At 42.9% G+C, this 27,191-nt stretch overlaps 1 long non-coding RNA gene across 1 annotated transcript; it reads left to right on the top strand.

The window, feature by feature from the left end:
- Positions 1-3,951: 3,951 nt before the first annotated feature.
- LOC101138749 (uncharacterized) lies at positions 3,952-26,771 on the top strand. Its single transcript, XR_002008237.4, has 4 exons — positions 3,952-4,029; positions 7,525-7,785; positions 23,669-23,774; positions 26,169-26,771. It is a non-coding gene; the product is annotated as an uncharacterized lncRNA (long non-coding RNA).
- Positions 26,772-27,191: the final 420 nt, after the last annotated feature.

Below are 27,191 nucleotides of genomic sequence, written 5' to 3'. Positions count from 1 at the left end.
AGATAATCTAAACAACTTTCATGCCCTTTTTCTGTATTCCATTCTTCCCCCATGTATGACACTGTCTTTCATTACACTGAAGTTAATGATCGAAGAAGGTTCAGGCCTTGGGGTTAGGCTTTTTATCAGAATGACAAACATTTTTCCTGAAATCTAGCCCAATATGCTACAATTCCAGACTGAGATCCAAACTTGAATTCCTGGCTGTATTTCCAAATGAAAAATTTCCCCAACAAGCCCAGCCCTGCAGCCTCGGTCATAGAGCAGTATGGTGGCTGGCTCTCCTTTCCTTCTGCACAATCTTTTAGAGAACAGTCTACAAGCTTTTCCCTATTCTATTGTGGATTTTTTTCCCTGCTGGGGGCAGATCCCAAACACCCAGCTGCTCATTAGCTTTCTAGTGACCACTATCTTCCAAGGGGAGGCAATGACCTGAACAAGCAGAGGAGCCTTTCTCACAGGGATCATCCAAACTCAAAAACAATTCCCAGAAGCCGCTGATAAAAGCCTTCAAGTGGGGAACTCTAGAGTTTGAAGACATAGATTCAGGGCTGATGTCTCAGTCGCTCAGTTTATTTCATCTAGGGAAAATGACAAAGGGCAGGTCCTTGAATTGTACCACTGGTCAGAGCCTCTAAGGAAGGAGAGATGCAGAGAAAGGTAATCATGGTCCCATGAGGATATAAAGTAACCTCAAATTGATGTAAGGAGATGTAAGAGGGAGTGTTTTAAAATCCATACTTAGTCCAGAAAACTGTTGGCACCTGGAAAAATGACATCAAAACTGTTAACAGACCTAAAATGAACAGGATGTTTAGAGGGAAACTGAGTGGAATAAAGCCACCTTTGCTGAGCAGGGAAGCTAACAGGACCAGTAGGTCCCAGGGCAACTGTGGATACCCAGATTCCTGACTTATGTGTACAGCACTATCCCCTTCCCTTATGAACAGAAGTTAAAGTGCTGGGTCAGGGAGCAGCATCATCACTACAGGTATCTTTGTATCTTTTGCAGACTGGCTGAACATCGACATGCCACGCAATGCCTATGAAGGAGACCGTGTGGTTGTGAGGTGCTTGGGACAAAATAAAGACATAAAAAGACTAATGTACTACAAGGATGGATCTCAGATATCTACCTACCATAGTGCCTCAAGCTATACCATTTCAAATGCAAGACCCAGTGACAGTGGCTCTTATTATTGTAAGGAAGAGAGGAAACTTTTCTTATTTATAGATGTGACAGAAGAAACAAGATCGATATGGCTCACAGTCCAAGGTGAGGGCTCACTTTTCAAATGGATGAAACTGGAAAAGAGTAGGGCCTGTGTAGGCCCTGAGGGTACAGGGCAGAGGTGACTGGAAAAGAGTAGGGCCTGTGTAGGCCCTGAGGGTACGGGACAGAGGAGACCACCCAGGAGGAAGAAGTGATAGGTGGGCTGTGTGTCCTGCTCATCTGGGCTAAGAAAACAAGCCTTTTCTCAACAAGAACTCCCCATTGCACTGACAGGTAGTCTCTGTTTAATTCTTCCCTCTAGAGATGTTTCCAGCACCTACGCTAACAGCCAGACCCTCCACTCTCCTCTAGCTCTCAGAAAGGAGCTCAGTGACCCTGTCCTGTGACACCCAGCTCCCTTTAGATCTCAGCAGTATGGAAAGAAGACCCAGGATATTACTGGTGTGAGGCAGTGACAGCATCTCACAGTGTCTGGAAGTATCTCACAGTGTCTGGAATCCTATATACAAGTACAGAGTTAGTAAGAGTGGGCTGGGCTGCCCCGCCTGGGTTGAGCAGGGAAGAACTGTAGCACCTGGCCAGACTTTGGACTCTTCTTTCCAATTGTGCTTCCCCTATCCCTGTGGGTGTGGGGGCTACAATGACTGATCTGGACCCTTTTCTATTTATTCCTACAGTGGCATCATTTCCCAATAGTTTTGCTCTCCCTGTCAGGAAAACAATAATAATCTCTGCAGCATTTACTGTGCAACTGGCACTGAGATATCTCAGTAAACCAAGAGATAAATAAATCATGTTCTCTGCCTGCAAGGAGGGATGCCCAACCAGGAGGCACATTTGACCCAAGTAGAGCAATGAAGGAATGACATAATAATAATAATAGAAATTACAACTAACAATCCCAGCCTTTATAAAAGGCTTAAATGCCAGGTCTGAACCCAAGCTGTTATTCTCAGTTCTGGAATAACCCCTTTGATACTCATAAATATCTGGAGAGGAGAAGATTTAAGGAATGTTTACAGCTGTACATGACACTGTTCAGAGCAGTTTAACATTTAGTCCTAGTAGCAACCCTATGATACAGTACTACAAATAGCACCTGTAAAGTAGGTAGTATTATTATCTCCATTTTACAGATGAGGAAAGAGAAAGCATTGAGCTGTTAAGTGGCTTGCCCAAGGTAACTCAACACATAGAGCTGGAATATGAACCTGGTCACTCAGGCTCCAGGGTATGTGTTTTTAACCACCTTGCTACACTTCCAATCTCAATTGTGCCAGTGAAGAGTGGTACCAATAATAGCTACCATTTACTGGACCTCTCCAAAGTGAGGGGTACTTGTATCGCATTTCATCTCCATGAGAACTCTGTAAGGTAGATATGATTATTCACATTTTATATTTGAGAAAACTGAGAACCAGAAATAGCAATTGACTTAGCAAGATTGAGATCCAGAGATAGTAACTTGAGTCCATCCCCCTAGCCTATGCTCTTCCTACCACTCCTGCTGCCCATGTACATCTGGAGATCAGGAGAGGATGAGATTTCTGTGGGCTGCGGTCATTCCAGAGGGCAAAAGAATGTGGAGGAAGTGCAGGGTAGGATTGTTATGGAGCATCAAACAGCAAGGTGGTCCTGTGTAATGTTCCTCAGCGTGCTCTCTCGCTATTAAAAACACTCAGGCAAGTGAGGTGGACCCTCTACCCAAACATTTAGTTCCACCAACCCCACTTGCCTTAATGCTCAGCAGGTGATACCGGCTTCCGCCCTCCTTCACAGCTGTCCCCTACCTGTGGTCTCATTTTTACATAGGGATCCCTGTGTCTGGGGTGCCCCTGGAGACCCAGCCCTCAGGGGGCCAGGCCGTTGAAGGGGAGACGCTGGTCCTTGTCTGCTCCGTGGCTGAAGGCACAGGGGAAACCACGTTCTCCTGGCACAGAGAGGACACGCAGGAGAGTCTGGGGAGGAAAACTCAGCGTTCCCCAAGAGCAGAGTCGGAGCCCCCTGCCATCAGGGAGAGCCATGCAGGAGGATAGTACTACAACAGCAGACAACAGCTACGGCCCCGCTCAGAGTGCGCTGCTGAGTGTCACTGTGAGAGGTGAGCGGCGTGGTCTGAATCCGCTAGCCGGCGGCTCCCCGCTGGGGTCAGTTTCCTTCTGTAGCAGCGAGGATGCTCCAAGGTGACGACAAGAAACAGGGCGTGAGGAGGGTAAGAGGCCCTATGGGCACTGTAGTCTTGTGATGGGGGAGGTGGTGGCAGCGGCAGCGGTGGCAGAGAGCTAGAGGAGGGTGAGAAGGTGGACGCGGGGCCATGTATCCCGAGCTCTTCACCAGAGCCCAGCACAGCTCTGCCGGAAGCACCCCTGCAGGGTTAGACCAGCAGGTGCGAGGTGAGACGTGGGAAAGAGTCCAGGGCCGGCGGGCTGCTATGAGGCGAGGACTTCCTGAGCCGAGGACCGGGTGGGTTGTGAGTTGCGACCAGCCTCGCTGACGGACCCTACTGCCTCTTTCAGTTCCAGTGTCGCGTCTTCTCCTCAGCTTCATTGCTCCTGGCGCCCTGGCCTTCATTGGCCATGTGGTGGAGCTTCACTGCGAAGACAGGAGAGCGTCTGCACCCTTTCTGTTTTTGTGTTACCATGAAAATGTGACTCTGGGGAAAGCCTCAGCACCTTCTGGAGGAGGAGCGTCCTTCAACCTCTCCGTCGCCGCAGAGCATTCTGGGAACTACTCCTGTGAGGCAGACAATGGCTGGGGATCCCAGCGCAGTGAGGTGGTGGCACTCACGGTCACAGGTGGGACATGGCAAACAGCTCCTTCCAGAGAGCTTGTTGCAATTATACCAAGCAATGGCTGGTGCTTCCTTTCCTTCGGAAATTTCTGCTCCTCGAGGAATCAGAGTTCCTCTAGAAAGCGCCTTAATGCTCCAGGGCTCTCCCTGTAATTGGGTTTTTTGTTTGTTTGTTTTGTTTTTTGTTTTTTGTTTTGGCTTTTGTTTGTTTGTTTTGAGACGGAGTCTCGCTCTGTCGCCCAGGCTGGAGTGCAATGGGGCAATCTCAGCTCACTGCAGCCTCCGCCTCCCGGGTTCAAGCTATTCTCCTACCTCAGCCTCTGGAGTGGCTGGGATTACAGGCACCCACCATTATTCCCAGCTAATTTTTGTATTTTTAGTAGAGACTGGGTTTCGTCATGTTGTCCAGGCTGGTCTCAAACTCCTGATCTCAGGTGATCCACTAGCCTTGGCCTCCCAAAAGTGCTGGGATTACAGGCGTGAGCCACCGCGCCAGGCCTTGCGTAATTGATCTTAACAGCAGCATTGCTGGCGAACCCCTGGTCTCTCCTGTTCCCTTTCACTGAACTAGCAAAACGTGTGAAATAGATACTGGGTATTGGGCACTGTGCTAGGGTCAAGTCAGCGTTGGGAGTCAGGTCGGTAAGGCAAGAAGAAAGGAGGAAGACTTCCCTGAGAAAAATAAGGACGTATCTTGCACGTGCAGAGCTCCAGGGAGGGAGGAGGTACAACTAACCCTTGTAAATACAAGTAGAAAAACCGTGAACAGACTAGATTCTGGGATTTAAAATTTTACTAGAATTATCTCACTTAATCTCCATAGCAACTCTCATTTGACAAATGAGGAAATAAAATTTAGATTAAGTAACTTGCCCAAGTTTACATAGCAAATAGGTACAAAGACGGAACTTTAGGCCAGGGCTGCCTGAATCAAGAAACTGTGCTCTTAGCCACAACGTTAATATATTATGACCGTTCTGTACATTTTTTTCTTCAATCCATTATTGTGGAGAACTGCATTAATAGATGTCCTAATACAGAACAATCCTTGAATTTCCCCTATAAACCCTTCTTAGTCATTGCAGGTAGTAACTACATAACACTTGCTAATATTTTATTTTAAATTTTAGCATTTTGTTTATAAGTGAGTTTTCTTTTCTAAATTCTACTCATCTGGTTCAGGTTTCAGGGATAGGTTAGCCTCATAAGAATAATTTCAGAAGTTTCCATGGTTTCTGTGCTCTGCAACAATTGAAAACAATATTGGAATTATCTGCTACTTAGTCTTTGGAACTAGCCCAAAAACTTTCTGAGCCTGGTGTATTTTTCTCTCCATTGTCAGATCTTTTTTTATTCACTTTTTTCAAATTTTTCACCCTTTTAAAACACAATTTGAATCCTTTCACTCAAAAAGTTGGGCATTTGCTCTAGATTTTCAAATTTGTCACATAATGTTGACCATAGTATTATTTTCTTCTTCTGTTCCTCCTCCTCCTCCTTCTTTTGACGGAGTCGCTCTGTAACGCAGGCTGGAGTGCAGTGGCACAATCTCGGCTCACTACAACCTCCACCTCCTGGGTTTAAGCAGTTCTCCTACCTCAGCCTCCCAAGTAGCTGGGACTACAGGCATGCACCACCACACCCAGCTAATTTTTGTATTTTTAGTAGAGATGGGGTTTCACCATGTTGGTCAGGCTGGTCTGGAACTCCTGAACTCAAGTGATCCACCCACCTCGGCCTCCAAAAGTGCTAAGATTACAGGCGAGAGCCACCGCACCCAGTCAACCACAGTATTTTCATCTAATTTTTTAAAGCCCTCTAGTTTGTGATCATGTCCTTCTCATTTCTAACTTGTTTGTGTGGTCTCTTTTCTCTTACCAGATTTGCCAGAGGTTCAGCTGTTACATTGCTCTTTTCAAATACCTAGATTTATTTTTATTATACAAATAGAAAATTGTTTTATCATTCAAATATATTTGGTTTTGGTTTTCTAATTCATTTATTTCTCCTTTACTTTCAGTATATTCTTCCTTCTTTTTATTTTAAGTTTATTTTATGTTGCCTTTTCTTTAATTTCTTACCTGAAATGCTTATTCATTTTTTATGTTTGTTTTCTAATGAATACATTTAAAACTGTATGTTTTCCTCTAAGTACACTTTCACCTTATCCTAAAAGTTTTAATGAATATTTCCATTTGTTTAATATCTAAAGTGTGTGTATAATATATGTTTTCATTTGTTTTTCAACCTGGCAAATTATTATAACTATTATAAAATAATTTCTTATGAATAGATTTTTTCATCCTTTATTTTCTTAGTGTCTCATAAAGTTCTTTGTTATCCTTGTATTTAACATTTTTTCAAAGTGGCCTGTATAATTTTTACTTTTTGGGAACTTAGTAAGAATTTCTTTATGGTCTAACATATAGTCAATTTATATAAATATTCCATACAGAAAGTGAAAAGAATATGAATTTTCTGTTAAAGGTACACAGTATATATTTTTCTATAAAATTAAGCCAGTTGCTTGATTTATTCATTCTCTGTAGAGTCTTACATATGTCCTGTTTAATCTATTAATTTTTGAGAATCATATTCCCATTATTGTCTATAATTCTGTTAAGTCTACCTTTTCCCAGGGGCTTTGCCGTGATCATAGTAATTGTGTGAGATGGGGCATTTTGGTTGCAAATGACAGAAGTCCCATACAAACTGGCTTGAGGGAAAAAAAAAAAAGCAAAGTTGGTGAGAGGGGTCAAGAATGGACAAGGCTTTGTGTGCAAGTGGATGCAAGGGCTCTGTCTTTGTTGTCCACCTTCTTTCCTCTGCTTTCTGCCATTAGCTTCATTCTTAGACAGGCAGAGCTGGCCACTGATAGCTCTAGGCTTACATCTCTCCTTTCTGCTAGAGATTCTAGAGAAAAGAGTTTCTTTCCAATGACTGCAGCTTAAAACCATAAAAACAAGACAGGCAGATGTTAGAGATTAACCAGTCCGTGTAAATGTGTCCATCCAACTCCTACCACCCCCTTCCCCAGAGAAAATGGGCCTGCCATTATGGGTGAAGTCATCAGTGTCATACAGAGCAGTTTTTAAAAGGAAAAATGCATAACTCAGTTGACCTTAGGCCTTTCCTACTCTAGGCCTCAGTCTCTATCTCTGGGAAAGATCTAATTCTAGCCTTCTCTGTTTCTAAGATTTTTTGAGCTCGTGAGAACCAAACCATAAGTCTCTATGTCCCCACGTCCCTTTATCGTCAGAGTGGAAGCAAGGGCTCCTTTTTAGGTATCATTGAGTGGGGGGCATTGGTGGGGCGAGATGCTCGTAAAATGGTGATTGGGATAGGGCAGATCTGAAGCTCTGTACTTCCTTACTTTTGCAAGTACCCTAAGCCCACATCACACAACATCACCAACACCAACATCAAACAACCTCTCTTAACACTGGGAGCTGCTTTAAGAGTACGTTCCTGAGTGTGCTCTTACCTCTTCTGTTTGCAGAGCCCCCGACCAAAGTCCGTTTGATTAATGGTCCTCACCACTGCAAAGGAAGAGTGGAAGTGGAACAGGAAGGTCACTGAGGTACCGTGTGTGATGACAGCTGGGACATGAAGGATGTGGCCATGGTGTGCCGGGAGCTGGGCTGTGGAGCAGCCAAGCACACACCTGCTGGCATGTTGTATTCAAGAGTGGCAGAAGAGGCCCAACCTGTGTTCATTCAGGTTGCCCTGTGCCATAGGACAGAAGAGGCACTGGCTGAATGTGAGCAAATTGAGACCTTTGACTGTGGGCATGAGGAGGATGTAGGAGCAGTGTGTGATGTTGGGTAATGGCAGGGCTTGGGGAGTGGTATTTGTGGGCTAGCCCATCTCCAAGATCCTTCCTTGTGCTGCCACTTCCAATTCTCCTTACTACTCACCATTGCCCCCTCCTTCTTCAGAACCGCTCAACCACTCTACGCAAAAATGTGCTCAATGCAACACCATTACTTCACTTAAGCTGGTCCAGAGTTAAAGGGCTCTCCTATAATCTATGCTAATATTATTAGACTTTATCTGTCATCTCAAAAGGCAAAACACTGGTATTTTTTGTGACTGTGGGTTGAGGCATAATGCTAGGAAAATAATTATAAAATCATAGAATTATACAATTTGAGTGATTTTCATCAAGATCACACTGCTTATATTGTTCTATAATCTCTTCAGCTTTTCTCAGCTCTCTCCCCTAAACAACTCTGCTCATCAAAATGAATCTCTGGATTCTAATAGGGACTAGGAGGAGTTGGAAGAACACAGAATCTGTCAAGAAAGCCAGGCCACAAGCTGTAAAGGACAGAGCTACCTAAGGGTAGAGGTAAAATGAAGAAATTCTGGGACCACTGCAGGTTCCAAAGCCTCCATAGAGCCTTGACTGGAGTGGAAGCCAGTAAGATTGACTGCTCTCTCTAGCTGCAGCCCCAGCCCCAGCCTCCCATGGAGCCCTCCAGTCCCATGGGCCAGAACTAATGAGTGGCCTTTCAGAGGTCCTTGGTGAGAAGAAAAGTCTTTAAAACACTAGGCCAGTGCTGAGCTTTAGGACCTAGTAAGAACCTGTGACTTGTTCAAGGAAATTGACTCAGTACTGGGCACTAGCAAGGATCCAAGATTTGGAGTCAACTGTTCAGAGCTAGAGGTTTACCTCCCTGACTAGCCAGCCATGTAGGTAGCAAACTTCTCCAAAGCTTATTATCTTTGTCAGAAAAGTGGGATAGCATTTAGCCAAACTTCCTCACAGAGTAGGACAAGATCAAGCAAAACACACTCATAAAGACCTCCTGTGGAGCAAAGTCTGGGAAGAAGTCCCTGGGCTGCTTTGGGATGGTCTGGATGAGGGGAACCAGTCTGAGGCTTGGGGCCAGGATCCATCCTTAATCTGGGCCTCTCTTCTCCTGGGAGATCTTATGAGCTTGCCTGAACAGTACTTTACTGGGTCTCCCCACCTTACCACCTTTCCCCCTTTTCTCTATAGCATTCTTGCCTAATACTCTTTGAAGATCTGGAGACTGGGGATCAGCAGGCCCATATCCTCATTGGCCTCACAGGCCTGGAGAGCACCACAACCCCAGATGGACTTTAAGACTTTACCTGTGGCTCCCCATCCCCTCTGCAGGACTGTAAACACCACTCTCCTGAGCCAGTCTCAGCCCCACCTGCATTAAGGGAAAAACCCAACTCCCAAAGAAGCTGAGCTTAGTGAAATTGTCCCCCACATTGGCATCTTGGCCAAGCAGGCTTTTCTAGTCTTTTCCAGAAGTGCCTGGCTGGGAATCTCAGTTACTGTCTCCTTGGCAGCCTGAGATGGAACAAGCAAGAAATAACCTGAAATGGGCCCTACATCTGGTAGAAATGTGGACATATAAAACAGACAAAATTAAAGAAAATATGGGTATTTAATCTCCTTTCTTTTTTTTTTTTTTTTTTTTGAGACAGAGTCTTGCTCTGTTGCCCAGGCTGGAGTGCAGTGGCGCAATCTTGGCTCACTGCAAGCTCCGCCTCCTGGGTTCACGCTGTTCACCTGCCTCAGCCTCTCGAGTAGCTGGGACTACAGGAGCCCACCACCACGCCTGGCTAATTATTTTGTATTTTTAGTAGAGACAGGGTTTCACCGTGTTAGCCAGGATGGTCTCGATCTCCTGACCTTGTGATCCACCTGCCTCAGCCTCCCAAAGTGCTGGGATTACAGGAGTGAGCCACCACGCCCGGCCTTAATCTCCTTTCTTAATGGCTTGGAAATAAACTAGGTTTTAAAAAAGTTATTTTTTCAATTTTTTAAAAATTACAATGGTAAAACACATTGGAAAAAAAGTGGTATAGAAGAAAGAAAATAAAAGTCAGCCAAAATTCTAACACTCAGAAGTAACTGCTGTTAATGTTCTGAAACTTCCTGAAGGTCATATAAGGAATAAAAATAACATTTATATTTTCTTCAGTAAAATAATATATAAGCATGTATTAACACATATATTTGAATTTATTGTACCATAATCTATATATTATTTTATAGTGTTTATTCAATTTAACAATGCAACATTAACAGACATTCCATAGATATAGAAAATACATACCACATGCACATATATGTCTATATGTATGTATGTGTATTTACAAAACTTCCCTCTCAAGAAGATAAATATTTATTCAAAAAGGCCCTTTACTAGCTTTGGGAGTGCAGACTTAAGGGAAGGTAGAAGCCACATGCTTCATGATGCAACACACTCTATGAGTCATCAAAACTCATTTACTGTTTAATCAGAGGTACATGTTGAATTTTTAAAACATCTTCCCAGTGTTATTTTTGTTTCCTTTTAACAATATGGTGGATTACATTAACATCTCCTAATAATAAATAATTGTTTCAACCCTACCTGGCTGTGATGTATATTAACATCCTGCTGAATTCTCTTTGGTAGTATCTTATATAAGACTTTTACACAGATATTTATTTATTTATTTATTTATTTATTTATTATACTTTAAGTTCTAGGGTACATGTGCACAACATGCAGGTTTCTTATGTATGTATACATGTGCCATGTTGGTGTGCTGCACCCATTAACTCATCATTTACATTAGGTTACACAGATATTTATAATGAGGATTTGTCTGTAGCCTTTCATTCTTTCTTTGAAAAACTTTGATATCAATGCTATATTGATTTCTTATTATGTTAAAAGGTTTCTTTATGCTTAAAAACAATTTGAATGCTACTAAATTTTATCAATTCCCTTGAAGATTTTTAAAAAGTTACCATGAGGCTGGCAGTGGTGGCTCACGTCTGTAATCCCAGCATATTGGGAGGCCGAGGTAGGCAGATCACTTCAGATCAGGCATTTGAGACCAGCCTGGCCAACATGGTGAAACCCTGTCTCTACTAAAAATACAAAAATTAGCTGAGTGTGGTGGTGGGTGCCTATAATCCCAGCTACTTGGGAAGCTGAGGCAGGAGAATTGCTTTAACCCAGGAGGCGGAGGTTGCAGTGAGCCAAGATTGCTCCACTGCACTCCAGCCTGGGTGACAGAGTGAGACTCTGTCTCAAAAAAAAAAAAAAAAAAGTTAGTACGAAATCATCTGCCCTGATATGTTTAGAGGTGTGGCTCCCTAACAGTGCTTCAATTTTTTTCATGACTATTATTCTTTTTATTTAACTGTCTCTTCTTACATAAAATTTAGTAATTTATATTTTTCTAGAAAAGTAACCATTCAATGTAGGTGTTCAGATATATATTTATTCATTGCCACTCCTTTCTTGATTAGGTTATTCAGTGGCATATCAATATGCTTTTCATGGAAAAGCTTTTGAGTTTATTCATATTCCTTATTGTGAGGGTTTTTTTTTTATTTTACTCATAATGTCTGCCTTCATCTGAATTATTTTGTTGATATTTTTGTAAGTTCTTAAGATTAATACTGGGTTCATTTATCTCCATTTTTTCTTGTTACTCATTCCAACTATTTCATTAATTTTCCTGAGAACATGTTTTAGTCATATCCTTCAGGTTTGGATATGTAGTGTTTTGGTTATTACTATTTTCAGTCTGCAAAATCAATTTTATTTTCTTCTTTGATCTCAAAGTTGATTGAAAGAGGTATTTTTTATTTTTTATTTTATTTGTTTTTTTTTCTTAACCTTTATTTTAAGTTCAGGGGTATATGTGCAGGTTTGTTATATAGGTAAACTTGTGTCATGGGTGTTTATTGTACAGATTATTTTGTTATCCAGGTATTAAGTCTAGTACCCATTAGTTATTTTTCCTGATCCTTATAGAGGGATTTTTTTTACAAAATTACCTAGTGATAATCTTTTCCCCTAATTTTGTGATTTAAAAAATTCATTGCATTTGTGATTTTTAAACATTTTCTTTGTGACCTAAAATATGGTTAGTTTTTGTAGGTGTTCCATGAGTAGTTAAAAGAAAGTGAATTCTCAGCTGGGCGCAGTGGCTCATGCCTGTAATCCCAGCACTTGGGGAGGCCAAGGCGGGCGGATCACGAGGTCAGGAGATCGAGACCATTCTGGCTAATGCAGTGAAAGCCCGTCTCTACTAAAAATACAAAAAATTAGCCGGGTGTGGTGGCGGGCACCTATAGTCCCAGCTACTTAGGAGGCTGAGGCAGGAGGCTGAACCTGGGAGGCGGAGCTTGCAGTGAGCTGAGATGGCGCCACTGCACTTCAGCCTGGGCAACAGAGCAAGACTCTGTCTCAAAAAAAAAAAAAAAAAAAGAAAAGTGAATTCTCTGTTGCTAGGATCTATTGTTCAATATGTATCTATTAGGAACTTATTAATCATATCACTCAAATCATATGCTTCCTTATTTTTTATCCACTGGATCTTCTAGGTCTACAGGTGTCATTTGTTATTATCATTGTGCTCGAGTTTGTTTCTGTTTTTGTTTCTGTTTCCTCCAGTCTATGTGTCAGGTATTTTGATGCCAAGATATTCAATTTCAAAGATTTATGAGGCCTAGATACTTCTCATATATTTTAACCTCCTCCACTTTTATCTGGTGCTTTTGCCTGGATATGACTTTGTCCTTTTTTTTTTTTTTTTTTTTTTTTAGAGACAGAGTCTCGCTCTGTCACCCAGGCTGGAGTGTGCAGTGGTGTGAACTCGGCTCACTGAAACCTCTGCCTCCTGGGTTCAAGAAATCCTCCCAAGTCAGCCTAGGATTACAGGTATGCACCACCACACCTGGCTAATTTTTTTTTTTTTTTTTTTAGAGATGAGGTTTCACCATGCTGGCCAGGCTGGTCTCAAACTCCTGTTCTCAGGTCATCAGCCTGCCCCAGCCTTCCAAAGTGCTAGGATTACAGGCATGAGCCACCACACTCAGCCTTCCATTCTTTTACTTTTAACTTTCCTGAGTCACTTTCTTTAAGATATGCCCCTTACACGTAATGTACAGTTGAGTTTTGGTTTTGTACTGAATATAAAAGTATTTTATTTTATTAAGCATGCTTGCCTTTTTATTCTGTGTTATCTGTTCTCTTCTTAATGCTTCCTTTGTTTTTTGTTTATTTTGGTTTGTTTTTCTTACTCTTCCTTTTGTAACCTCAGACATAGAGTTAATCCCTCAGTTCATGGCTCACTCACTTTATTGGTCCATAGGAATTTTCTCTCTAGTTTATTTATTTCCTTGTGTCTTTACTTACTATTTCCATTTCCCAGCCTCCCAATCACTTCATGATGATACACATACATGTATCATTTTCCTTGAGACTTTTTAATTTACATATGTTATTGGGCATTTTTCTCTTGGCACTATGTTTTGACCCATCTATTTTGTTATGTGTACATCTAGCCCATTGCTCCTAACTTCTGCAAGTTATTCCACCATGCTTCCCTTATCTAATCCCAGTGAAGGATATCTAGATTGTCCCCAACTTGTTACTGCTACAAACACTGACACTTGCTTTTTCATGTCACACCATAGACCTGTGTGAGAATATCTCTGGATATATACCTGAGAGAGTGATTGATGGAAGAAGTAATGCCAAGCGGTCCCCAAAGTTACTAGTGCCCCCAACAGGGCAAGAACATTCCCTAACCCCACATCCCACTCAACCCTTTAGTGTTCTAACTTTACCAATCAGATGAGGATAAAGAGAGATCTCAGAGATCTAATTGGTGTTTTATTTCCATTTTTCTAATTATCAAAAAGCATAAACATCTTTGCATGTGCTTGTTAGCCTTTTGAATTTCCTCTTCTATGAAATAACCATTTTGTGTCCTTTGCCCATTTTGTTAATATAATTTCTGGTTTTTCCTATTTGGTGTATAGGAGCTACTGCTTTTACTATATAAGTTTCTTGCTTGTTTTAGGCTTTGCAAACATTACCTCCTACTCTACCATCAGTCAACTTTGTCCATAGTGTCTTTTATTGAGCAGATTTAAAAAAAAAATTAAGCTATAGGCCGGGTGCGGTGGCTCACACCTGTAATCCCAGCACTTTGGGAGGCCGAGGTGGGTGGATCACGAAGTCGGGAGTTCAAGACCATCCTGGCCAATCTGATGAAACCCCGTCTCTACTAAAAATACAAAAATTAGCCGGGCGTGGTGGCTCACACCTGTAGTCCCAGCTACTCAGGAGGCTGAGGCAGGAGAATCACTTGAACCCGGGAGGTCGAGGTTGCAGTGAGCTGAGATCATGCCACTGCACTCCAGCCTGGTGACAGAATGAGACTCCGTCTCAAAAAAAAAAAAATTAAACTATAAAACTCATCCAATTTTTGCTTTTAACATATGTTTTTAGAGTTTTGTTTAGTCCCTCTTGGCTCCAAAATCGCAAAACTTCCCTTAATTTTATAGTTTTACTTTTTATGCCTTGGATCTTTTGGAGTCCAACTTCACATTTGATATTAGGTATAAGTCCAAATTGTTTTCCCTTAGAGTAATCTAGCACCATGTACTAAATAGGCCAGGTCATGCACTCCCCATTATTTTGTGATGTCAACCTTAAGTGTGTGTGTGTGTGCGCACCCAAGGTCTATGATCTCTCTACTCTGTTCCACTGATTTATTTATTTGATCTTGCACATACATTGTACTGACTTAATTGCCCTGGACTTCTGATCTACCTTAATATCTGATAATATAAAACCACTCTTTGTTCTTTTTTATCAAAGTTAACCTGGACTTTCATAGATTTTTATTATTCTATAAAATTTTAGAGTAAGTATATTAAATGGCTAAAAAAAATCCAGGTGAACTTTTTATTGGGATTTTATTACATTTATAGATTAATTTGAAAGAACACAGGGAGAAATTCCTATCACATCCTCCATTCAACTCACTTATTTGGTTTGTGCAAATGACAGGTGTATTTTGAAGAACAGCAATTGCAGTGGCTGGTCCAGATGTGGTTTTGTTTGACAGAGCAAATCATCTTGCTACTAGCACTCACCATGCAGCTTTTGACCTGGAAAATGCCTTTTTTTAACCTCAATTCCTGTTAATTGAGACCACCAGAAGCATTTACAATACACTTTATTGTCCTAACTTTGAGCTATATCAGCTTTTCAGACCTGTGTCATAGAATCACAAAGACCTTGATCAGTTTCTCTTCTTCATAGGACATCACACACTCATCCATTAGATCAATGGCATCATACTGATTAGACCAATTGAGCACAAAGCAGCAACTCTAGACATCTGAGTAGGAAATATACATGCCAGAAGGTGGTAAATAAATCCCATTTTGGTGAAATTTCTAGTGGTCCAGGGTTCTTAGACATGTCAAAACATATTTCCCAGGGTGAAGGACACGTTTTGTAGCAAAGCCATGTCCACCTTTGTAGATAACTAGTCTTCTTTTGAAAACTTAACTTCTGACTTGCTACTAAGTCCTAATAGAGACTGAACCCTTGACCATGGGCCACAAAGTCGCATGTGACCTTAGCTGCCTATCATGAAGTGGTGTTATTTGACTTAGTAAACCAACATGTTGGCATGCACAGAAGCACTCCATTATTATCCCGTGTGGCAAAGAGCAGAGCAAGGGCAAGGTGGAAAATGGATCTGAGGGCAAAGAAGTCCAGGGTCAATGCAACAAGCAAAGAATTTCTCTCCCCTAAATAAAAGAGAATATGTTGGGACAGTGAGGAATGAGAGGGGTGATGGAATAAAGAATCTCTTTCAAATAGAATTCAAGTGAGTTTTACTAGAGAATGCAGATTAATACCTGAAGAACCCTGCATATTTGCCTTTTTCTCCAAGTAAAAGAGGAAACTCAAGTTAAGAAAAACCCCACTTCTGAATGAAGAATGAGCTTGGAGAGGGAAAAGCATAAGTTTCCATGGGAGTTGTGGCATCCCATGAAAAGTGGTCAGGCAGATGGGTCTCCGGACAGAGAAGTGGTCAGGCAAATGGTTCCTGTGGCTAATGTGGAAGCAGAACATCTTCAGGCACATTGAGGGCCATGGCTTCTTCTCCTATAGACTCAAATTAGACGAACTTGAAAAAAGTGAACAGATTGATCTCAAGGCCACACAGTCTATCTCTGATGGAGACACCGCAGCTCTGTGATACCTGGAGGCTCGGGTAAGGAGGAAAAGTTATGAACTACTCTGACTTCCTTAAGATGAAAGAAAGAGTTTTTATTTTAGTAAAAAAAAAAAAAAAAAAAAAAACCTCAGGCTTTGACAAGTCAATCACAGACCCTAGTGACAAACACAAGTACCACTGCAGGACATCTCAAAATCTCAAAACCTTCTAAACAATGAGGCTCAAAGCTTAGGGCAAGGCTAACTCTCTTCATGGGCCTGGGCTGGAAGAGGGAGTGGACTGGTTTATAGAGAAAGAGGTGCTGACAAGAGAAATCTCTTTGATTAGCACTCTCCCAGATTAGTCTCCTAAAGAGATATGTGAGCCATGGGTCATTGTGTCCCACGGGCTGTATGGCCCATGTTCTAGTGCTGAGGACACAATGCAATTCTTACCAGAAATTTGAGCTCATTGCCCTGGGAAATGTGTTTGAATCTTCTCTAGAACTTATTCAACCTTCTGTCCCAAAAGCCAGATACTAGTATCCCATGGAGGAGAGCTCAGGGACCAAATTCTTCCAGATATGAGAGACTCAGCTTCATTTTGGCTTGTTTAGAAATGGCAGAGCTCTTAGAGCAAAGCTGATGCAAGTCCAAGAGCTTCACACTCTGGAGACAGAAAAAAATTAAAGGTTCTTTGTGCACTGATGTCAGAGGGAGAACACAAAGGTCACAGGGTATAGGAAGAAAGTCAACAACCCCAGATTCAAGTAAATAATGAGTGTCGGAGGGACCTGTCTGCCAGTTTGAGGGCTAAGCAGAAGGGAAGGGGACAGATATTTGTTTCTTCTTTTCTATTTTGTTCCTAGAAACAGGGTTCCTCTTGAAAGCAGCTAGGTCCATTAGTCACCCTGGTCTCCTCCATTTCCCAATGATGCAAAGAACTGGGATGGTTATCATGATATTCCATAAATCCCAAGCTTTATAAGGCCTCTACATCTCTATAGCCTTCTTCTTCCAGTCAGTAAAACCACCAAATATTTACACTAGGTAATTATGGGGTGCCCATCAGCTAGCCATAGAGGTTGTAGGGGAAGTCAGTAGGGTAAGTGAACTGATCTCTTCTGACACAAAGCTGATAAACAACTGGGAAACGTGGTCTACAAACCTGGAACAGTGCAAAAGAGAGAGATTAGTATGGGCTGAAGCAGAGAGAAGACAGTGTCAGGGAAATCATTATGCTTGAGATAAGTCTGTACACATGAGAAGAAAGGGGGGTTTATGATCTTCGGTAGTGATCTTCAAGTCAGGGTTTATACCCTCCAGTATCCTCCCTCAGAGCTACCCAGTGAGCCCCCAGACACATGCCCTATGATGTGTCAGGATTCACCCACCCTAACCTTTCTGAGTTCCCAAAGTGATCTGTATCTGGAGGCCACATGTTCCTGCATGAAGAGGCAGGGATTTTGCCCTCCTCCACAGAAATATGTTCAAAATTGACTCCTATTTTACGTAATGGATTCTGTGATGCGCCACCCAGATCCCCTGTCAGGAATGGACTTATTGTCCCAGCTGCTAGAATTGCTGCCAGCACATAATCCTATTATAAGCCCTCTTGGGAAAGGCTTTGGCCACTCCATCCAGGGTCATCCTCCCTTTCCAGAGCATTGTATCCAGTGGCTGTCCACACTAGGGTATAAAGGCAGAGCCCCTAAATCTCAACCCAGGACCACTTTGAAAGATCATCCTAGACTCAGGGTGTCTATAGGGTTGGCTGAGACTTTTGTGGAGATGGCATCAAAGCCCAGCTTCTCCTTCTACACAAAGTTGTTTCCTTCCTTTCGAGAGTTTTTGATACAGAGATCACTCCATAACAGATTTCCTACATGTTCATTTCTATCTCAGCATCCGCCTTCCTGGAAACCCAGCCTGTGATATCTTGTGTTCACTCAGGGGTCCCCGTATTTACATTGACCATGAGTCCCAGCCCATTTCCCTCCCTAAAGTAGGGTGAGAGAATGAATAATGCTCTTCTTTGGCTCCTTGGTGTCTAAGGTCCGAGGGGACACCACATTCTCCTGATACAGAGAAGGCACAGGGAAGGTTTGGAAAAGAGCACTAGACATTCCCAGAGAGTAAACAGATGACCTCTGTTGTGAGTGGGGGTGATGCTGTTCAGCTGCGAACAGCCAAGGCTGTATGTTTAGTGGGCAGGTAAATATCAATATGAGAAGGATATTTACCTTCATTCATCTCAACCAGCAAATCTCAAAGTACGGTCAATATCCCTAGAGGCATCATGAGAATGTTTCAGTGAGGACCCAGAAGCCAACCCTATGGAGAACAATTAGCCACTTTATGTAGCAGAGCCTGGGAGATAATTTGCCAGCTCCATGGTGTTGCTATTGCTTTTGGTGGTGGTGATGATGACGGTACTACAGGGTCCTAGAAGGATAGCCATGAGGGATTTATGGGAACTAAGGATTCAGGACAGGTGTATGGAATGTTGCTTAAAATTCTTCAGAACAGCTCTGGGGGTGATTCTTCTGAACGTAAGATCAGGAATATGGGGATGTTAGATATGAGAATGGGCTGTTTACCTGTTCTAGCCTCCTTGAGTAGATGGACAGATGGGAGGACTGTGGAAGCAGCAGGGGCCTTCTCTGACAGTCCCATTTTCTCTGTCATTTCCAGTGTCTAACTGTCTCCACACCCTCAGAGCTCCTGGGGTCCAGGCTGACATGGGGGAAATGGTGGAGCTTCACTGTGAGGCCTGAAAAGGATCTCCCAATCCTGAGCCACTTTTTTAAATTTTACTTGTACTTTTGGAGACAGAGTCTTGCCCTGTTGCCCAGGCTGGAGTGCAGTGGTGAGGTCTTGGCTCACTGCAACCTCCACCTCCTGGGCTCAAGCGATTCTTGTGCCTCAGCCTCCCAAATAGCTGGGATTACAGGCTCCCGTCACCATGCCAGGCTAACGTTTTGTATTTTAGTAGAGCTGGGGTTTTGCCATGTTGCCCAAGGTGGTCTTGAACTCCTGAGCTCAGGCAGTTTACTTGCCACAACCTTCCAAAGTGCTAGGATTGCAGGCGTGAGCCACAGTGCCTGGCCCCTGAACCACTCTTATCACAGGGATGTCCCCTTGGGCTCAGCTCCCTCTGGAAGAGGAGCATCCTTCAACCTCTTTCTGAGTACAGAGCATTCTGAAAACGTTTCCTGTGAGGCTGATGATTGCCCCAGGACCCAGCACAGTGAGGTGGTGGCACTCTTTGTCACTGATTGGCTGCTCACCTGTCATGGGCCATAAGCCACTGAGCTGAAACATACTTTCCAACCCCATGGTTCAAAACTGCTTTCTGATTCCAGAATATGTAACAGTGTTTCTGATGAGCTACCTGCCTGTGGGATATCCAGGAACAGAATTTCTCAGCATGGTAGTTCTACTTTGTGTCCTAACAAAGTTTCCAAAAGGATCCTTTAAGCCTGGGAGGCTGAGGCTGCAGTGGGCTGACTGTGCCACTGCACTCCAGCCTGGATGACCAAGCAAGACGGTCTCAAAAAAAAAAAAAAAAAAAAGTTTCCCTAGTCATGCTTCCCTATGTCAGTCAGATTTCAATAAAAGAAACAGACCTACTAGGCAATATAAATAATAAGGGATTTATTGTAGGGATTTGGCATTACACAACTGTGAGAAATAGTTAAACAGTCTACAGAAGGCTGTTTCTTCTGTGTCTGGTGTGGCAGCCTGAAGTCCACAGGGCAGGCATTTGGGAAAAGCAAGGATAACCTGGAACCTGCAAGAATGAATGGAACCCATGAGCATGAGCTGGAACCTGCATTAGTCTCTCAGCATCTCCAGGTGACAGCCTCAATGATGAGGATGTCCTGCTTATCAATGAGGACAATGAGGATGTCCTCATCAATGATGAGGATGAAGGTGGCACCTTTCACTACTAAGCCAAACATGAATGAGGCCAGGAGTCAGAGAAGCTGAAGAAGACCCTGCAGAAGCTTGAGTCGCCGCAGGCTGCTACCCTATGCCAGCACAGTGAGCACAGTAAGCTCTGAGAGTCAGCTGCAACAGGGCCTTGGGTGTCGAGGACTCTCCAGGAAAAACAAGTACGTGGCTGCTACATCACTTCTACCTTCCAAATCTTGCATGAAAATGTCTCTTGTGGCCCATAGTAATTTGGAACCATGCGGGGCAGGGAATTCTAGGAAATGTAGTTCCAGTTTAGCTAAAATGACACAATAAAAGTCCAGCATGCTTCCTATCCTACACTACCGCTACTCATACTTTCATTGGGAGAAAGCACTATGTGATGGCAATATCATGAAATATGGTAGTCAGATAGACTTGGGTTCAAAATACAACTCTGCCAGATATATGTCTTTAGGAAAATTTACAAATCTTGCAGAGCCCCTCAGCTTCCTCTTTGATGACATGGGCATATTAATTCCTATTTTGTTGAATGGGAGATGGACTTAAATGTAACACAAACTTCCCTTACTAAGTATCTGTTCCCTTTCTTTTCCACAAATTTTTGGCTCTCTTAGAGGGTAGCAAGGATTGAATAATATCTTTATTGCTCGATCCATACCTCATGTCCTTTCCTCCTGACAACTTCTCAGGACTTCACCACATTCTGGGGAACAACAAAAGGAGCACATCCTGTATCACGCAAGACCAAGCCATGGTCTTCTGTGTGCAGTCCTCAAGCCCACCCAAAGAGCCCTTAAAAGTCTGCATCTCATAGGCCTCTGTTCCTTGTGGACTTCCCAGTGTGGCTGGGCCTTTGCTGCCCGATGGACTTTCAGAAACTCTGTCTGTTTCCTCTGGCCTTTGGTGGATGGATTTTTCTTTAGATTGTTGGTTCTCCATTTTGCTGCACATTGGAATCACCTGAGGAGTTTTCTGAAGTCCTGATATCGGGGTTCTACTTCCAAATTCTTTAGGAGTCTGGGGTGATGCCGGGACATCAAGATTTTTTCCTTCAAATTAACCCTCAGGTTATTACAGTATTCAGACAAACTGAAAACTACAGCCTTAGTCTTACAGGCCCCCTGCATTGATTGCTGCCCCTGTGAAGAAATGTGGCCATGTGCATTATGGTCTTCCTCTCTGCTACTGATATTCCTATTTTCTTTGGATTCCAGAATAAAAATGATGGGTAAATTATGTCTGGTATTTTTTCTAATTGCTAGAGCTGCCATAACAAAGCACCATGGATAGGCTGGCTTAAACAATACAAATTTTTTTTCTTACAATTCTGGAGACTGAAAGTTCAAGGTCAAGATGTTGGCAGGGTTGGTTTTGTGAAAGTTGTCAATATCAAGATGAAGTCACTTAGGTCACCCAAACAAAAAGTCAAGATTTTAGGAACGGAAGGCCTTCACACACACATCTATGATAAGAACTAGCACAAAGACTGTCTGGAGGGCTCTTATGCACACATACCTGTCACAGAGCTTTTGGTAAGGACTTTCTAAACTGCAGCTTGCTACAAGAGTCACAAGGACAGCCAGTGAGATGCACAGGAACACTTGCCTGACACACTGTCTCCACTAATGAACTGGTGTCAGCTCCTGTGATGTACGTGTACTCCTCCTTTTGCCTTTAAAAGCCTCCCCTTGCCTCAACCTCCTCAAATACGCCCATAGTTTACTATGGCACACGTGTTCCACATTGCAATGCTTCCCCCAGCTAAATTCAGTACTTTTAGAGGTTTGTCTATATTTGTTATTTTGGTTGACAGTTTCTTCAGAGGCCTCTCTTTTTGGCTTGTTGATGGTCACCTTCTCCCAGTGTCTTTACATGGTCTTCCCTCTGTGGGTGTCTGTGTCTTAATCTCCTCTTTTTATCAAGATACCAATCATATTGGATCAGGGCCCACTTTAATGACCTCATTTTAACTTAATCACCTCTTTAAAGACCTTATCCCCAAATACAGTTGCATTCTAAGAAAGTGGGGGTTAGGACTTCAACACATGAATTTTGGGAGCATAAAACTCAGCCCATAACAGGCCTCTTCTATTATATCTTCTTTGACCAATTTAAAGCTTTCTCATGAGCACCTAACATCTGACTGCAGGAGTCTGATACAGGCCCCATGCTTTCCTTCTCTGCAGTAATTGACTTAGTTTGCATCCTCAATTTTCCTAGTGACTTTCCTCCCTAGCTCCCGCAGTCAGGGCTCAATCTCACTCTGACCTCACATTTGCTCCCCATCCTCGGAGCCCTGTCCTCCTTGGACTTCTTTCTCCCCTTGCATTAAGTGCTTCTCAGGACTTTATTCTTCCCTCTAACTTTTCTACTCCCAAGAATCACATAGCCATCAAAGCTTTAACTACGGCTTCCAAGAAAATAATTCAAAAATCTGTATCTCCTCTTCTGGGCTCCAGGTTGGTTTTTTTAAAAACAGCTTTATCGAAGTATATTGACAAATAAAAATTATGTATATTTAAGGTGGGCAACTTGATGTTTTAATATACATGTACATTGTGAAATAATCACCATCAAACAGTAATCAAATGAAAGTAGTTAACATATTATGTCACATTTTTTTCTTCTTTTTTTTGTGGTTAGAATACTTAAGAGCTACGCTTTATCAAATTTCAAGTATGCAATACAATTGTTATCTATAGTCACAATGCATGCTGCTTATCAGATCTCCATCCTGAGCTTCAGGTTTAAAAACTTTTCCACTACTAGAGATTTCTGTTCCATGGTTACTTCAACTCAATCCATCTAAAATCAAAAACTTCTTCTTCCACAGAACTAGTTCCTTTCCTCATGTCCTATTTCTGTCATAGATTTCAACATTCTCTTACTTCCCTTTCTTTACTGCCAGTCAGTAAGAACAGCATCTATCATTACCTCCTTATTGTAGGCTCTCATAATTTTCCTTCGTCACATTTCTCCCCACTTTCCTTTACCATTGTCACTCCTGGAAAAGTGTTCTCACCAGCATAGAGGCTGAAGCTCTCTCTCAGGAGATCAGAGAGTAGAGTCTGACTGTGGTCTTGGACACCTCAGAGCTCCCTTGAATAGACCTGCCCTCTTCTTGTGCAAACAGAGAAAGAAACGCTTTCTTAAACAGATCTTTGCTCCTCATAATTCTGCAAGCAAACTGCACCTGAATGGACACCCAAAGGGAAAGCAATATTTTCAGCACTGGTGGAACACTGCTAAACTTCTGCTGGGATGTTCAGAACTGACCTATCAACCATAAATCCCTTGCAGCAGTTGTTATTAAACCTCTATTATATAATATGCTTGACATAAGGCATAGTGGGAGAAAGATTAATCAGACATAGTCCTTTACTCTGAGGAAACTGCAGAAATTTGTATGAGACACATATGTAGAGTCCTCTTTGAACAATACATTTACTACTATGATGGAGGTACAGTCTATCATTATAGATGGTAAGTTTTATTGAAGTTCGCTATAGATTGAATGTTTGTGTTTCCCCTGAATTTATATGTTGAAATTCTAACCCCTGAAGTGACAGTATCAGGGAATGGGGTCTTCGGAAGGTGTTTAGATCATGAAGGTGGAGCCCTCATGAATGGTATTAGCAACTTTATAAAAGAGATCCCACAGAGTTCTCTTCTCCTGTTCACTAGGTAAGGACACAGCAAGAAAATGGTTGTCTATGAACCAGAAAGCAGGCCCTCACCAGACACGGAATCTGCTAGCACCTTGATCTTGGCCTTCTCAGTCTCTGGAACGGTAAGATATAAATGTTTGTTGTATATAAGCCACCCACTCAATGGGAGTTTGTTATAGCAGCCTGAACAGACTAAGACAAGGTTCTACAAAATTACTAAGAATAGCTCTCTTAGGGCTTGCTATGTGCCCACAGTGAACTGTGCAACTTTACAAGCATTATCATATGAATATTTAATCCTCAGAACTACCCTCTAAGGATGATAATGTTCTCTCCCTTTTATAAAGTCAGGAACCTGTTCAAACTCTCCCAACCCAAGATGATGGGGCTGGGGTTCACACTCAGGCCTGTTCCCCACACTGATAACCACTGCTCTCTCTAGCCTCCCCAAAAGGTACATTTTTAACTGGGCAGCTTAAGAAAAGTTCAGTCTATGGCAGACAGGAACAGGATATTACCACTTTGGATGGGCAGGAGAAAAGCCACAGGCATATGAGACATCACAATGTGTTTAGAGATTAGTGAGTAAATTGATATAGAAACACTAGAATGGCTTGAAAGAGACACTGGAACATTGCACCTTGACTGTAAAGGGCACTGAATGCTTCAGCAAGGAGTTATTTTGTTAGTGCCAGGAAGCCACTAAGGTTGCTTAATCTTATTTTCTGACATTCCTGTTGGTGGGTGTATGAAGGAGCATCTGAAGGTTAAACAAACTGATGAGGAGGTTGGGAACATGGAAGAGAGACTTCCCACACTCCATACTTTTTCCATGCTTAGGCTGGCACTGCAGAGTCCACGAGACCCCATTACAGTCTTCATACACTAACCCACGTTAACCCATGTTTCATCTATGGGAGGAAGGCACTAGCACAACACACACTTGGAAGATTCACTGACTTGCTGGGCAGTCAGGCATCGGACTCAAACAGCAGCACAGTTTTGGGATAAGGCAGCTTTTGGGACAGGGCAGCAAACAGTGGGCACCACAGTCCCCTTTCCATAACCAAGAAGAGTCAGAAATCCCAGAGAATTAATTTTTACATCCTGTATTTAATCAAAGCGATTGACCTATCAGGTGTGTGACAAATCTTTGAAAGAATTGACCTCTTATATACATCCTTCAAGAGTGAAGGGGAGATACCAGTTGTCTTTTCCATAACAAGACTCAACAAGACCATTTTCCTACCTCACTTTTTTTTTTTGCACAAATGTCATTGCAGAGCTTTGTTCTGCTTCAGGAGGATGATTCAGAGAGAAGTATGGTTTTCAAGTCAGACAAGGATCAAATCAACCAGAAATTCTGAAAACAGCAGCCATGCTGTCTTTGCCCATTCAAGGTTTTCTATGTGCAACTGATTGTTCACTTGTTATTCAGAAACAGACTGCCAGTCTCACCCTTAGCTGGGCTCTGACAGCCAGGACCCGAGGGTCTTCTATTGTGAAACTGTCCTCCTCCAGCACTTGCCGTGGTGGAGGGCCCATATGACCATAAGATCTAGTAACTCAGAGCTCCTCAGCTGAAGTCACCATGCAAGTAACAATTGCGTTTTGACAGAGAAGGAACAAGGGGGATTCTAGACCAGCTAGCAGGTCCAAAGGGAAGAAGTTTTCATGGGCTCTGAATATTGAAGCTGGAAGGAATCTCAGAGACTAACTTGGTCAAGGATCATCACCTTTGTGGGTAGAAAGACAACACTAACCCCAAAAGCATCATGATAGACCATAAGTCCTACTGATACGTGTGGGGAGGGGACAAGAAAGATGTATCGGGGGCTTGTGAGTCAGTGGAACCTCCCCATGATGGACCCTTTGAATTGCTAGATGGATCTGAGGGTACTATTATCACCATGGCTACCAGCTTGCAATAGCACCATCAAGGACCCTTCCCTCTCTAGATGAAGAAAGTGAAGGCCAGAGAGATGAATTGACTGTCCCAAGCTCACATTGTTTTGTGGGAGCAGAGCCAACACTAGCTCCTGTAACATCCCAAAGTGCTTTCCAGCATTTAGGATACTTTCTAATCAATCACCTGGATTGTAAGCTCCATATAGGTACTGTCACATCTGCCTTCACCACACCATCCCCAGCACCTGACAGAGGTCCTGGAATATAGCAGAATCCCAGCAGATATTTGTTGACCAACTCTCATATGCCCTTCATGGGAAAAGAATAGTAGCCAGCATTAATGAGAACTTAACATATGACAGGAAGTGTTGAAGGCACTTTATTTGTATTAATTTATTTAACCCTCAGAATAATCCTGAGACAGTGTTTTTATCATCTTTGCCATCTTATATATGAAGACAGTGCAGATCAGGGAACTTAAGTCCATTGCCCAGGTTTACACAGGAAGCAGCAAACCTGTGACTCTAGCCCAGGCAGAATATTCCAGGTCACACTCTCTTAATCACCACAAAATACTGCCTCCTCATTCATCTCTTCTGTGTCCCCAGCCCTAGAAGAGTGCTAACACACTCAGCACTCAATAAATATTCGGAGGATGAAATGACACGCCGTCAGACAAGAACCCACGTCAGCTGCTCTTCCAGCATCAGGCAGTCCTGCCAGTAGCACCATACAGGTGGCTGTTGTTCCAGCTCTGAGTAAGGCAGCCAGGACCCCTCTGGCTGTGAAGACGGGCTAATTTGGTTCTTCCTGATTGAGGCTGAGTCTTCCTTCATTAGCCCAGTCTTTCAGAGCAAGCCCAGCCTGTTAGTAAGGAGTGCCCTCTGCTGACACAGACACATTCCTGCTGTCTCAATCCCGGGTGTAAATGGAAAGAGACCATCAATATTGCAGTGTGAGCTGTGAGAATTCAGCCAGTCCCAGCCTGAGCCCTCTGGCTGGGAGGGCTTCACCTTCTATTGCTGCAACCAGATTAATTTTAAGGTCAAACCAGATGGAGATTTGTGGTCACTGAGTGATGAGCACCCTTTAGCCCTGTGTCCAGTTGCCTGTCTACTCTCCAAGCTGAGATTACCCCTCTGCCCTCTTCCTGTTCCTCCCCACTCTAAGATCCATGTTCAAAGGTCCCATATAAATTGTGTCATCTCATTATCCATGCAGGGCCTTTGTTTTCCTGACAACTGAGTTTCTGAGATTCTCTTTCCCACCCCCTTTTCTTCCCAGCTTCTATTCCAGTCTCACTTACTGTCTCAGTGAACATCTTTTGTTTTTCCTGCTGTCAAGGCATCCACTCAGCCTGAGATGGCCCCCAGCTCTCATCCACCCCAGTGGAGCTGCAGCCAGTGTGCAGTAATGATAATGGTTCCTTTGGGGCTAAACTTCCAGAACTGGACCCAAGGAGGAAGAAAGATGTGAGGAAGGCACCAAGTGAGTGAGGACTGAAGGGGTCTCCTAATAACTCTGGCCCTGCTGAGATTCTTAGGACAAGAATAAGGACACGTGATATTGATGTCACTCATCAGAGTTCTGTTGAATATTTTTTTTTTTTTTGAGACGGAGTTTCGCTCTGT

This window comes from Gorilla gorilla, chromosome 1, assembly GCF_029281585.2.
Source record: "Gorilla gorilla gorilla isolate KB3781 chromosome 1, NHGRI_mGorGor1-v2.1_pri, whole genome shotgun sequence".
Lineage (NCBI taxonomy): Eukaryota > Metazoa > Chordata > Mammalia > Primates > Hominidae > Gorilla > Gorilla gorilla.
This window is presented reverse-complemented; position numbering and strand designations above follow the sequence as displayed.